This window comes from Hibiscus syriacus, unplaced genomic scaffold (genome assembly GCF_006381635.1).
Source record: "Hibiscus syriacus cultivar Baekdansim isolate YM2019G1 unplaced genomic scaffold, ASM638163v2 tig00112289_pilon, whole genome shotgun sequence".
Taxonomy (NCBI): domain Eukaryota; kingdom Viridiplantae; phylum Streptophyta; class Magnoliopsida; order Malvales; family Malvaceae; genus Hibiscus; species Hibiscus syriacus.
Window position 1 is genome coordinate 2,035,705 of NW_024063295.1, and position 11,386 is coordinate 2,047,090.

Consider the following 11,386-nt stretch of genomic DNA (forward strand, 5'->3'; position numbering starts at 1 on the left):
AATGAGGTCCTTGATATGATGTTCTTTATTTTACCCTATTAAAAAAAAAAAAAAGAAGCTGAGAGAGGTGGTGTAATGAGGAATGAAGGTGGCAGGCAGTAGTCAAAACAAATCTCTGCCTTTGGCATTTTGTCAAAGACAATAAACCTGGAAGGAATCTCTTGGAAAATGGGATTAAACTCAAGCTTATTTTCTCAAAAAACATTATAATTCTAATAAAAACAAATTTCATCTCTTCTCTTTTTCTTCTCTATCCTCCCTGCAACACACATATTCCATTCTCTCATTTAAAAGAAAAAAAAGACATTATCTTTTTGAAATTTCCAGGAAAATTCCTACAGCTTGAATTCATATTCCCAGATAAGTCTCCCGCTTTCAAGTTTTCTCCTTTAGTTTTGTTTGTGCATGAAAGTTCTTCCCTTTTTTAGCTGAAGTTAAGGACTTGAGGATTGTTTGTTTCTCTCTTGGATTTCTTAGTACTTTCTCTTTAGTAATTCCTTTTGGTATCTGGGTTTTAATGGTTTTAGGTGCCTAATATCTTTTTATTTCATATCTGCTGCATTTGAACTGGTTTTTTTAATCTTTCTTCATGGTGAAATTTCGAAGTTAAAGGTCTCTTTGGTAACTAATTTCATCCTTGGTGAGAGGTTGTTTGTGTTTTTAGCTTTTGGGGTTGACCTTTTGACTTGTATAACAAGTTATTTCATATCTGGTGTGTTTGAACTGGTTTTTTGAATCTTTCTTCATAGTGATAGTTGTCAAAAGTTTTGATTTCTTCTTCTTGTTTCATTTGATTTGTTTGTGCGGGTTTCTAGTTCGAGTCTAGTTCTGGTTCAAGTTATTTTCTTTTTGTTGGATTTGCAATGGGGAAGCATGGTGGAAAGAACAAGAAGCAGACAGGACAAACAGGTGATAATAACATGAAGCAAAACAAAGTCCGAGACAATCGTTCAAAATCGTATGATTCCGACACGGCGGTTTTCATCGCCATGTCTCGAGAACTGAAGGAAGAAGGGAACAGACTGTTTCAGAAAAGGGACCTTGAAGGAGCAATGATGATATATGAAAAGGCCCTTAAATTGCTTCCCAAGAATCACATAGATGTATGCCATCTAAGGACCAATATTGCAGCATGTTATATGCAGATGGGGCTGAGCGAGTACCCTAAGGCAATCCATGAGTGTAATTTGGCCCTAGAGGTAACACCAAAGTATAGTAAAGCACTTGTAAAACGATCGAGGTGTTTTGAGTCTCTGAATCGGCTGGATTTAGCTTTCAGAGATGTTAATGCAGTTCTTAACATGGAGCCTAGTAATACCATAGCATTAGAGATTTCAGAAAGGGTAAGAAGTTCACTTGAGAAACAAGGTGTACCGGTTGAATTACATCTTGAATCCATCGAGCCTCATAGTTCTTCGAAGGTTCTCGTCAAAGAAAAAACGGAGAAAAAGATCAGCGAGGTTGAAGAATACGTTGAACCGCCAAGCGCGTTGCAGGCTTTAAAAGTTGTTAAAGAAAAAACCGAGAATGACATAGTTGTGGATCTAATTGAGGTGAAGAAGGTTGATGAGCCTGTGGAGGAAAAGAAGGCTGAAGATAAATATGTTGAACCACCAAGCGCATCACGAACTTCGAAAGTTGTCGAAGAGAAAAGAGAAGAGGAAGATCAGTGAAACTCAGGATGACATGGTTGTAGATCAAATCGAGGATAAGAAGGTTGATGAAAGCGTAGAGCAAAAGAAAGCTGAGGATAAACAGGTTGTTGAGGAGAAAATCAGCAGCAAAATGGAAGTACCAAAGAAGAGTGTGAAGTTGATTTTGGGTGAAGATATAAGATGGGCTCAGTTGCCACTTAATTGCAGCCTTGTGCAACTAAGGGAAGTAACTCGCGATCGATTTCCTAGCTCGAGAGCGGTTCTTGTTAAATACAGAGATGAAGAAGGTGATTTAGTCACAATCACCAGTGATGAAGAGTTGAGATTGGCTGAAATAGCAGCAGGATCACAGGGTTCTGTGAGGCTATATGTTGTGGAAGTTGATTCCAAGCAGGATCCGTTCTCCGAGAGATTTAATCGTGATGGAGTTCACAATGTTGACATTAAACGAGGTAAGGCTGCTGAAAACGGTGATGCTAGAACGGTTATGGAAAACGGAAAAGACTCGTGTTGCATCGATGATTGGATAATCGAGTTTGCTCAACTATTCAAGAACCATGTTGGCTTTGATTTAGATGAATACTTGAATCTTCATGAGCTTGGTATAAAGCAATATTCTGAGGCCATGGAGGACACAGTTACAAGTGAAGAGGCCCAGGACCTTTTCGACATGGCAGCTGAGAAATTCCAAGAGATGACAGCATTAGCATTGTTCAACTGGGGAAACGTTCACATGTCCCGAGCTATGAAGAGGGTCTACGTTACCGAAAATGGTTCGAGAGAATCCATACTTGAGCAAAGCAAAAGTACCTATGATCATGCACAATTAGAATACAGCAAAGCTGGTAAGAGATATGAGGAAGCGCTGAGAATCAAACCAGATTTCTATGAAGCTCATCTAGCTCTTGGGCAACAACAATTTGAGCAGGCAAAACTTTATTAGCATTTCGCAATCTCAAATAACGTTGATCGGGAAACATGGCCTTCTGAGAAGGTCCTGCACCTCTATAACAACGCCGAAGAAAATATGGAGAGGGGTATGCAGATGTGGGAGGAGTCACAAAGGCAGCGCCTGTGTGAACTTTCAGGCTCAAACAACGAACAAAATCAGTTGAAGAAAACCAGATCGCACGGTTTATTCCAAGATATATCAACAGATGAAGTTGCAGAGCAGGCAATCAACTTGAGTGCTCAGATAAACCTGTTATGGGGTACCATACTTTATGAACGTTCAATCATGGAATTCAAATTAGGGCTCCCCGTCTGGCATGAATGTTTGGAGGTTGCTATTGAGAAATTCGAGCATGCAGGAGTCTCTCCAATAGATATAACTGTTATGGTAAAGAACCATTGTTCGAATAACATCGCACCGGAAGGTAATATAGCTAGAAATTCGTAACTTTGTGTCATAGCTGACATCTTCATAAACCTTGAAAGCACATCTCTTGTCACTTGCAGGCTTAGGGTTTAAGATTGACGAGATAATACAGGCATGGAATGAGATGTATGAAGCTAAAAAGTGGAAGAACAAGATTCGGTCGTGTCGACTAGAACCGTTGCTTAGAAGGCGTGTTTTGAAAATTTATCATGCATGAGTTGCATGTTGATTTTGAGTGGCATCTTCCAGGATTCCAGTTGGTCAAAAGACATCTAAGTTCATGTTATTTGAAGTGAGATATAGTATTGCATTATAGTTAGGTAAGTTGATTCTTTTTGTAGTTAAAAAAAAGACTGATAAAATCTGCTGCAATTCATATCATGCACTTGAAATTTTCACTTTAATGGAATAGATGTTTCAACTTCTACTTTATTTAAAAAAAATATTTTCTCTTGACATTTTATTTTAAGAAATATCTCACTAAATAATTATTTTAATCTTTATTTTTTAGACATTTTAACCATCAACGTTTTATTTTAAGACAAAAAATCTCCTATTTTGAAACGTTAACCGTTTGTTGATTAATGATTCTCTCCATAGATTTCACAAAAGAGCCTTTTTGCTCTAAAATAAAGCATTAGAGACCAAAATACTCCCCAGAAAAAAAAATAAAGATTACGATTCCCTCCACAGATTTCACAGAAGAGCCTTTTTGCTCTAAAATAAAACATTAGATATCAGAATACTCCATATAAAAAAACAAAGATTATTTTTAATTATTTAATTAAATACGAGATATTTTTTTTTATCATTATGCCTTTGCTAAACTGGTTTGTGACATTTAATTACATGTTTATTCACCTCCCTTACCATGTTTTCGGAAAATTGTATGCGGTTATTTCCAGGAATAGCATAGGATTATCCCTTGTGCAGGGTTCTTTTTTCTGCTATTTCTTTTACATCAAACATCAACCTTAAACTTTCAGATTCAAAGGAAACTGTTGGATTCATGGAAGTTGTGCGATTCCCTTTCAAGAAAAGGTTATGAATACGTATTTGGGGATGACTTGAAGCAGAAGCAGAAGAAGCAGCAGCAGCAGGGATCTCAAGTGTTTTTGTTGGTTTCTGCTTTGGCCTTCATCAGTTTCCTCCAACCTCAAAGAAGTGTAGAATATATGCTGGATTCATTATTTAAATTGCAGTAATTTATAGTTTGTTTCAGAAGTTTCTTTTGATTTTAAGAACTTGGTAGTTTTACTAAGAACTTTAAGAAGACAATTCTGTATTCGGTTGATGATGATCCTATTTTTTCTTGTATTGCAAAAGCAGCTTTTCACGTTTCAATATACACACTTATCTAGTAGTCCGGAAAGCTAACCCCATCTGATAGCAGCTATCTACAATTACAGCATGCGTTGCACTTTTCCTCCCCCTGCTTTTATTCCGGTCGAGAGCTCACGAGGTTAGGGAGGGCCGCTGACTGAAGCTTCTTAATTTGGGCGGAGGTTACCTGGCTCGAGTCCAAAGATAGCGACCGTAAATTCTTTAGAGGCTTTAAATATGATAAACCGTCATTAGTTATGTTGGAGTTCAAAACATTTAACGACACCAATGCGGTCAATCCTGCATTCAAAACATAATGCAAGAACGATCAGCAGAAGAGCTCGGTGACTTCATCAGAGAACGCAGCAAACGACAAGAATATCTTCACTTCCAGTAGCCACTAATAGCAGTACCAAATCAGCTCTCAATTAATCAATTTTCAGACCTGCCATTCATCTTGTATACTTAAAGACTTCAGACATATTTAGTATACATCACTGTATCGGATTCTGTATGAACACGGTAATGTCTGTTCTAGAAACGGGGTGAAAACGAACAACACAAAACCCTGAGACGTAGAAGCAAAATATACCTGAAATAAACTCCAAGGATTTGTTTGTCAGGTTGCAGTTTTGTGAAAGGTTCAGTAGTATTAACGAGCGGAGATCTTTGATATTTTTCACACCAGCATCAGTTAAACCCCCGCATCATATTTCGAGGGATTGGAGGTTCTTGAAGCCCGCTTTAGCATGTAAATGGCAGGTGTAAGAATATTTGAAGACAAAAATAAACACATTAAAACTGTTAGAAAAGTCTACAATGAAACTCAGAGATCATAAGAACTCTATACCGTTGGAGATATGCACCTCAATACATTATCTAAAGGAACTTATATTTCTCAGTTACCCCTGAACTCTATCAATCCTCATGAGCCAATGAGCAAAACAAAACAATCAAGTTTTCCAAGTTAGCAAAAATAAGGACATCTAGGAAACATAGGTTAACGGCTACAATGATCATGCAACTTTCGATTTTTAGTTACTTAAGCCATGTCAATACTTCTGGCATACATCGCAAATAATTTGTTCCACTGTCTAAAGTCCTAGCCCCAAAGAGATCTAGATGCACCAGTATCTATAGATTGAGATCATCAGCAATTCGGAGCCACTTTGAGTTGGTTTTGGGAAAATAAATCAAGCCAATAAGACATCCTTGCGCAGCTAATTGGTATGGCATTTTTAATGAATCACAGAAAGATACACCATCCTAACTGGAGAATGACACCACTAAATTGGTTTCCATATGATAGCACAACTATACACCCAGAGCCATAGATGAAATGGTGTTATGCCATCTTAAAACTAAAAAGAACGAATTGAAACCATGGGAATTTTAGGTCATTGGTTATTCTTTACAAGTAAAGTTATAATGAAGGATCTGTTTGAACACCTTTGAAGTTATATTCTTTATTTAAATATATTTATCTAAAGATTAGGCGTTTTCATATATATGGATATGATCATAGGTGAAAGCTCAGCAAATTTTATGATCCCAAACATGGCTATCTAATAGTACAAGGCAAGAAACAGGGTGTAGACATCCTAGTAAACATAAAAATCAAGGGGAAAAAACCTCAGCATCCGTTTACAACATAAAAACCAGCAAGAAGACTTCTGCTTCAACAAAGATACAAAATCCAGTTTCAAAAGCCATAAATAAGAGCTGTTAATCCAGACAACTTTTTTGGACCACTATCAGTCACTAAAGTGAATTACAGATTCAAGGTCTCCAGATGAGTCAAACCTAATAAAAGCAGAAACAAGTCAGCATCATGTATTCACATTTTAATGCAGTGAATATTTCAGAAATAGGTAATTTTAGTATCATTCACGAAGCAAACACTACAAAGATATGACTGCCCCAAAATCTGTAATGAATTCTATCCACTGATATAAATTCAACTTGCTTTCAGGGTCATCGTGTAAGCCATAAATTCACTTCCAGCAACAAATGAACAAATGAAAGTAGGGAAAAAATCTCATTTCTCCTTCAAATTATCATCATATGCAGACGGCAATAGTAGTGGAGCAATACATCTCAAAGAAATCCAGATAAATAAACATTTAAAATGTGTTAAGACGCACACACACACGCGCATGAAAATATATTTTTGGATAAAATTTTGAACTGACAAAAAATACCCTTTATTATTTATTATAACCTTGACATTAGAAAAATATTTTATTTTTATTATTAAATCTTGAATAATAAAAAAATATTAAAGCAGAAATTACACTTTGTATCCGTATTTAGATTACACTTGCACTATGATTTAACTTCTTCAATTTAGAGTTACACTTTTACAGATATTTTAATAATATAACGTTGACCATATAAAATAGATGCTCTAACATTCAACATTTAGGCAATTTCATTCAACTAGTAACCAAAAGAATTGATAAAAAATCGAATTCCACTGTTATTTTCATTCAAAATGCTTTGAAGTATTTTACTGTTGTCATACTTTAATTATCAAAATAGTTAATATATTTCAATTATGTGCTGCAATCAGAATAATATTACTTTCCATTAATTACATGAAATAAAAATAAATTATTTAATGAATTAAAAAAAAGGAACACGTAAAATCACATTCATTAGGAACTAGTTAACTCATAAAAAGGACAAGACAATTAAGAAAGCATCTTGAAGGAACCTGCAAACGATGTTCCTTATGAAGCACACCTAATGGGAGGATATGTTTAAATATATGTATCACTGAACTCGAATGATGTTTGTGGCTAACATCAAGAATTCAGAACCAAAAATGTCACAGAGGTCCAAGATGATAAGATAGAGATTATTAACCAGAGAGGTGCCGTAGCCCATTGCTCCCGACTTCAATGTCGGACAACTCTAGACTTTTGAGGAGTGACAGGCCTGAAAATAAATCGCAATATAAAACTCAGTCATGAAAATTTTTAAAGCAAAGGGAGATTCTCCAATAGTTTAACTAGTGTGAAATGAAACATGATATGTAAACCTGTCAAATGAGCAAGGCCTTAATCCCCAACTTTACATGAATCTAAATTCAGGCTCTCCAAATTTGTTAATCCTGGAAAGAAAAGATATACCAGATCAACAAACTTAACACTTACTCAAAGTCACCAAAATCACATACATAAAATAAACCAGAAATCAGTTAGAACTTATTTTCAGATTTTTAAACTTTACCAACGAAGCTTTCAAAGAACTATATATCATCTCACTACACTATCATTAACTATCACCTAGTGATCTCAAGTCAATGGCGTAGTAATTTTCAAAACCAAAAACATAATATTAAATTTGCAAATACCATCATTACAGTTTCATAGGATAGTTTTACCTTAGTGTGCTAGGTGCCAAATCAACAGTAACAAACTTTAACAATAGGAATGTCTCAATCACCATATTTTATGGAAAGTCACAGAGCAATTCAATAAGACAACCTAGAAAATTTCATTAACTCACACAAACTATAATGGTTGCTCAAGGCCAAAAGAAAAAAAAGAAAAAGAGAGATTGCAGATCCCCTGCCAATACAAGTCGAACAAAAGGACCACAACGTAGTGGCAACTTGGAAGAGAGGGGGGGGGGGGCAGAGAGAGAGAGAGAGAGAGAGAACCTTTTAGGTGCACTATGCATGCATCTGTTATATTGTTAAATACCAGGTTCAATACCTTCAAATTCTTAAGTCCTGCAAATGGTAGTAAATACTGTAAACATTCCAACTATACTTTGCAATGTAGTAGTTCTACACAATGGTTCAAGAATCAAAGGATTAAAAGAATTCAAACACAACTCACCAGAAAACTTGTCACATCCATCATCAGTTAGGCCACATCTTCCAGGATTTAAGTATGCCAAAGCGACAAGAGCTGCACATAGAATAAATAATTTTTAGTATTAACCGAACATGATATATGTTCTCTGGTATCTAGTTAAATAACATATTACAATTCCAATCCCCCCTTCACAGGGAAGAAGCTTAAGAGATTACGTCCACCTACTAGTTTCCCCCATGAACTACATATCACTACATCTGAAGGCACAACCATGTTCAATGTATAACAGCTACAAAATTTACGATTATACTATCAATGGAGGTAAGTAATGAGAACATACCAGAGATGGAATCCAAGCATGCAGCAGTAACATTACATACCTCCAGATTCTACATATTAAGCTTGTGCAAACCTGCCATGAATGTACATAACATAATATGTTTATTTCTTTATATCATCTGGTCTTATTAAGATAATAGAATATTCGTAATAACAAGTAACATGACACAACGGGAAAGAAGATTAAGATGTCAACACTAGGACCCTTGAAGATTACGACCTAAAAGGTAAGATGTATTAATCATGTGGCATTCCATGTATTAGGAACTGAAACCAAGAACAATGAATATAAACTGTCATAACCATTTTTGTAAATTTTGGTATTTAAAAAAAAAACAATTATGATTTTATTAAGAAAATTAGAATTTTGAATTAATTTGAATAGGAGTCTGTCGCAACCGTCTTTCGGTTGTGCTCCGGAATTGGGCTTCGACTTGAAAAATGTAGATTGGAGTCGCCACCGATTATTTATTTAAAAATAAATAGGTTAATCGGATACCTTATCTTTTACATGATCTGCGTCTTACCAAAGATATGTCGGATTCGGGAGTCGGTTACAGTCAAGGAAGGATTAGCACCCTTGAACTGCCCTTTCGGTACTGTGTAACTTCCAGTTGTCTTTAATTAAGAAAATTGTAAGTTTAACTTAAAAAGTAAAAATAACGACCCAAATTACTTACCTCTGATCGATTGAAAATGCCTTTAAAAGATGAAAATGTTAGAAGTAAAAAGATATAGATAAAATAAAGACAGTAAAATAAATAAATAAAATAAGAGAATAAAAAGAAAATAACAATAATACTAATATCATACACATGCGAACATAAAAAATAGAAACATGAAATGAGAGAATAAATAACTAGGTAAAAATGGATATGCATGAAAAAGGGTTTAGAAGATGGAATAAAATAAAAAAAATAAGATGAAATGTAAAATGTGTGGAATAATAATAATAGAATAATAAATATATAAAAAATGAATAAAAGAATAATAAAAAGGAATATAGAAAATAGAAAAAAAAGTAAATATACATATATATGTTTGTACGTTAATAACAAAACACTAATAATAGTAGTCATTTTAAAAAATATATATATATACATAGCAACTTATAAGCAAAGTATTATTTAAAAAAAAAACAAGTACTAAAAATGGTAATATAAAGGATTAAATCAAAAGAAAAAAAATTCAATGGTCAATTTAAAATTAAATCCAGATCTTGAACCGAAAGAGGGCTTAAATTGAAAGGAAAGGAAAACAGAGTGGCCAAATTAAAAGGTAATTGGAGTTTAAAAATCGATTTTGGGGATCAAAAGGATCGTTTTAAAATCATAGGGACTGGAATTGTAGTTTACCCTATTATCGCGTGAAAACACTCGGATCTGAGGTTTGATGGGTCGGGTCGCACGGGTCGCATAACGGGTAGTATAAAAGCCAACATTATTTCAAAAAAAAATTTAATTTCCTTCATTTGCATGCTTCAAACCGAGAGAGACCCCCCTGTTCTTAATTTCCTCTCGTGTGTTCTTCATTCAGAAGAACACGTCGCCGCTTGTTTCCAGTTTCAGGCCATACGCCACCTTGCCGGCCGCCGTTCATCGGCGACGAATAAGAAAACATTTAGTTTTTTAGAAAGCTCTTCTCGTATAGTTTTAAAAAATCACACTTGTTTTTCAAAACGTGCCTCGAGGAGTTGTAGATCTAACGAAAAATATTTCGAAAGAAAGAAGAAAAAAATCCCTCCTTTTCATCGGCATTTGAGTTTTCAGATCGGAAAGACAAACATGCAAGGGCGATGAAGCGAGTAAGGTAACAAATTTTACCTTTTTATTCCTTTCGCAAATGTTACAATGCTTCGAGTGATTCGGTCGATTTTTGCTAGTATTTTGTGCCTAGTATTTTTTGCATCTCCCCCATCCGTGTGTTCTAATTACAAGCTTATTTATACATAAAATAAAATGCTAGTTTAAACTAATTTGAGTCCTAATCAACTCTGTCTTCTGTTGGTTGTTGGTGATGATCTTTGTGACGAATGTTTCGGAGTGGGTGGTGTGTGGCTGTGGAACTCGAAGAGGAAACGGCAGTGTGGGAGTTGAAGGTTTGCTAGGTTTTTGTTCAAACCCTAATCCAGTTGAGTTATATTTGGGCCATTGTTGGGCCATGTCATCTTGCATTTGGACCATCCAAGGTCAAAATTTGATGTCTTCAGCTGCCCCTCTTTGCTCATTGTCATGTAACAAAAATGGAGCAAAGATTACAAGACACAAATTTTGTTTATATCGAATATCCCCTGTTGTAGAGTTGAAATCCGATATTAAGATTGATTTGTCCATATGGATTGAAATATGGAATGACTCCCTCGTCGTGAGGTCGAGTTGAACTGGAAGCCTATGAGAACAATATCCTTCATCTTGTGTTGTCTGGAGTCCAATATCCTTCGTTATGAAGTTGAAATTGGCTCTAAAATTGGGAAAATGTTCGTTAACAACCAGCGGTCCCTTCGTCGTGAAGTTGAACTTGCATTGTTTGGAGTCCAATATCCTTCGTTGTGAAGTTGAAATTGGCTCTGAAATTGGGAAGTTGTTGTTACAACCAGCGGTCCCTTCGTCGTGAAGTTGAACTTGTGTCGTCTGGAGTCCAATATCCTTCGCTGTGAAGTTAAAATTGGCTCTGAAATTGGGAAGTTGTTGTTGAAAACCAGCGGTCCCTTCGTCGTGAAGTTGAACTTGCGTTGTCTGGAGTCCAATATCCTTCGCTGTGAAGTTGAAATTGGCTCTGAAATTGGGAAGTTGTTGTTGAAAACCAGTGGTCCATTCGTCGTGAAGTTGAACTTGTGTTGTTTGGAGTCTAATATCCTTCGCTGT

At 35.6% G+C, this 11,386-nt stretch overlaps 2 long non-coding RNA genes and 1 pseudogene across 2 annotated transcripts; 1 reads left to right on the forward strand and 2 right to left on the reverse strand.

The window, feature by feature from the left end:
- Positions 1–559: 559 nt before the first annotated feature.
- On the forward strand, positions 560–4,170 carry LOC120177523 (annotated as a pseudogene).
- Positions 4,171–4,469: 299 nt separating this feature from the next.
- On the reverse strand, positions 4,470–5,418 carry LOC120177525. The gene is made up of 2 exons (XR_005521421.1): positions 4,949–5,418; positions 4,470–4,656 (listed from the first exon to the last, which is right to left on the reverse strand). It is a non-coding gene; the product is annotated as an uncharacterized LOC120177525 (long non-coding RNA).
- A 665-nt stretch (positions 5,419–6,083) lies between these two features.
- On the reverse strand, positions 6,084–8,572 carry LOC120177524. The gene is made up of 6 exons (XR_005521420.1): positions 8,524–8,572; positions 8,205–8,276; positions 8,024–8,095; positions 7,400–7,471; positions 7,225–7,296; positions 6,084–6,159 (listed from the first exon to the last, which is right to left on the reverse strand). It is a non-coding gene; the product is annotated as an uncharacterized LOC120177524 (long non-coding RNA).
- Between the last annotated feature and the right edge of the window lie 2,814 nt (positions 8,573–11,386).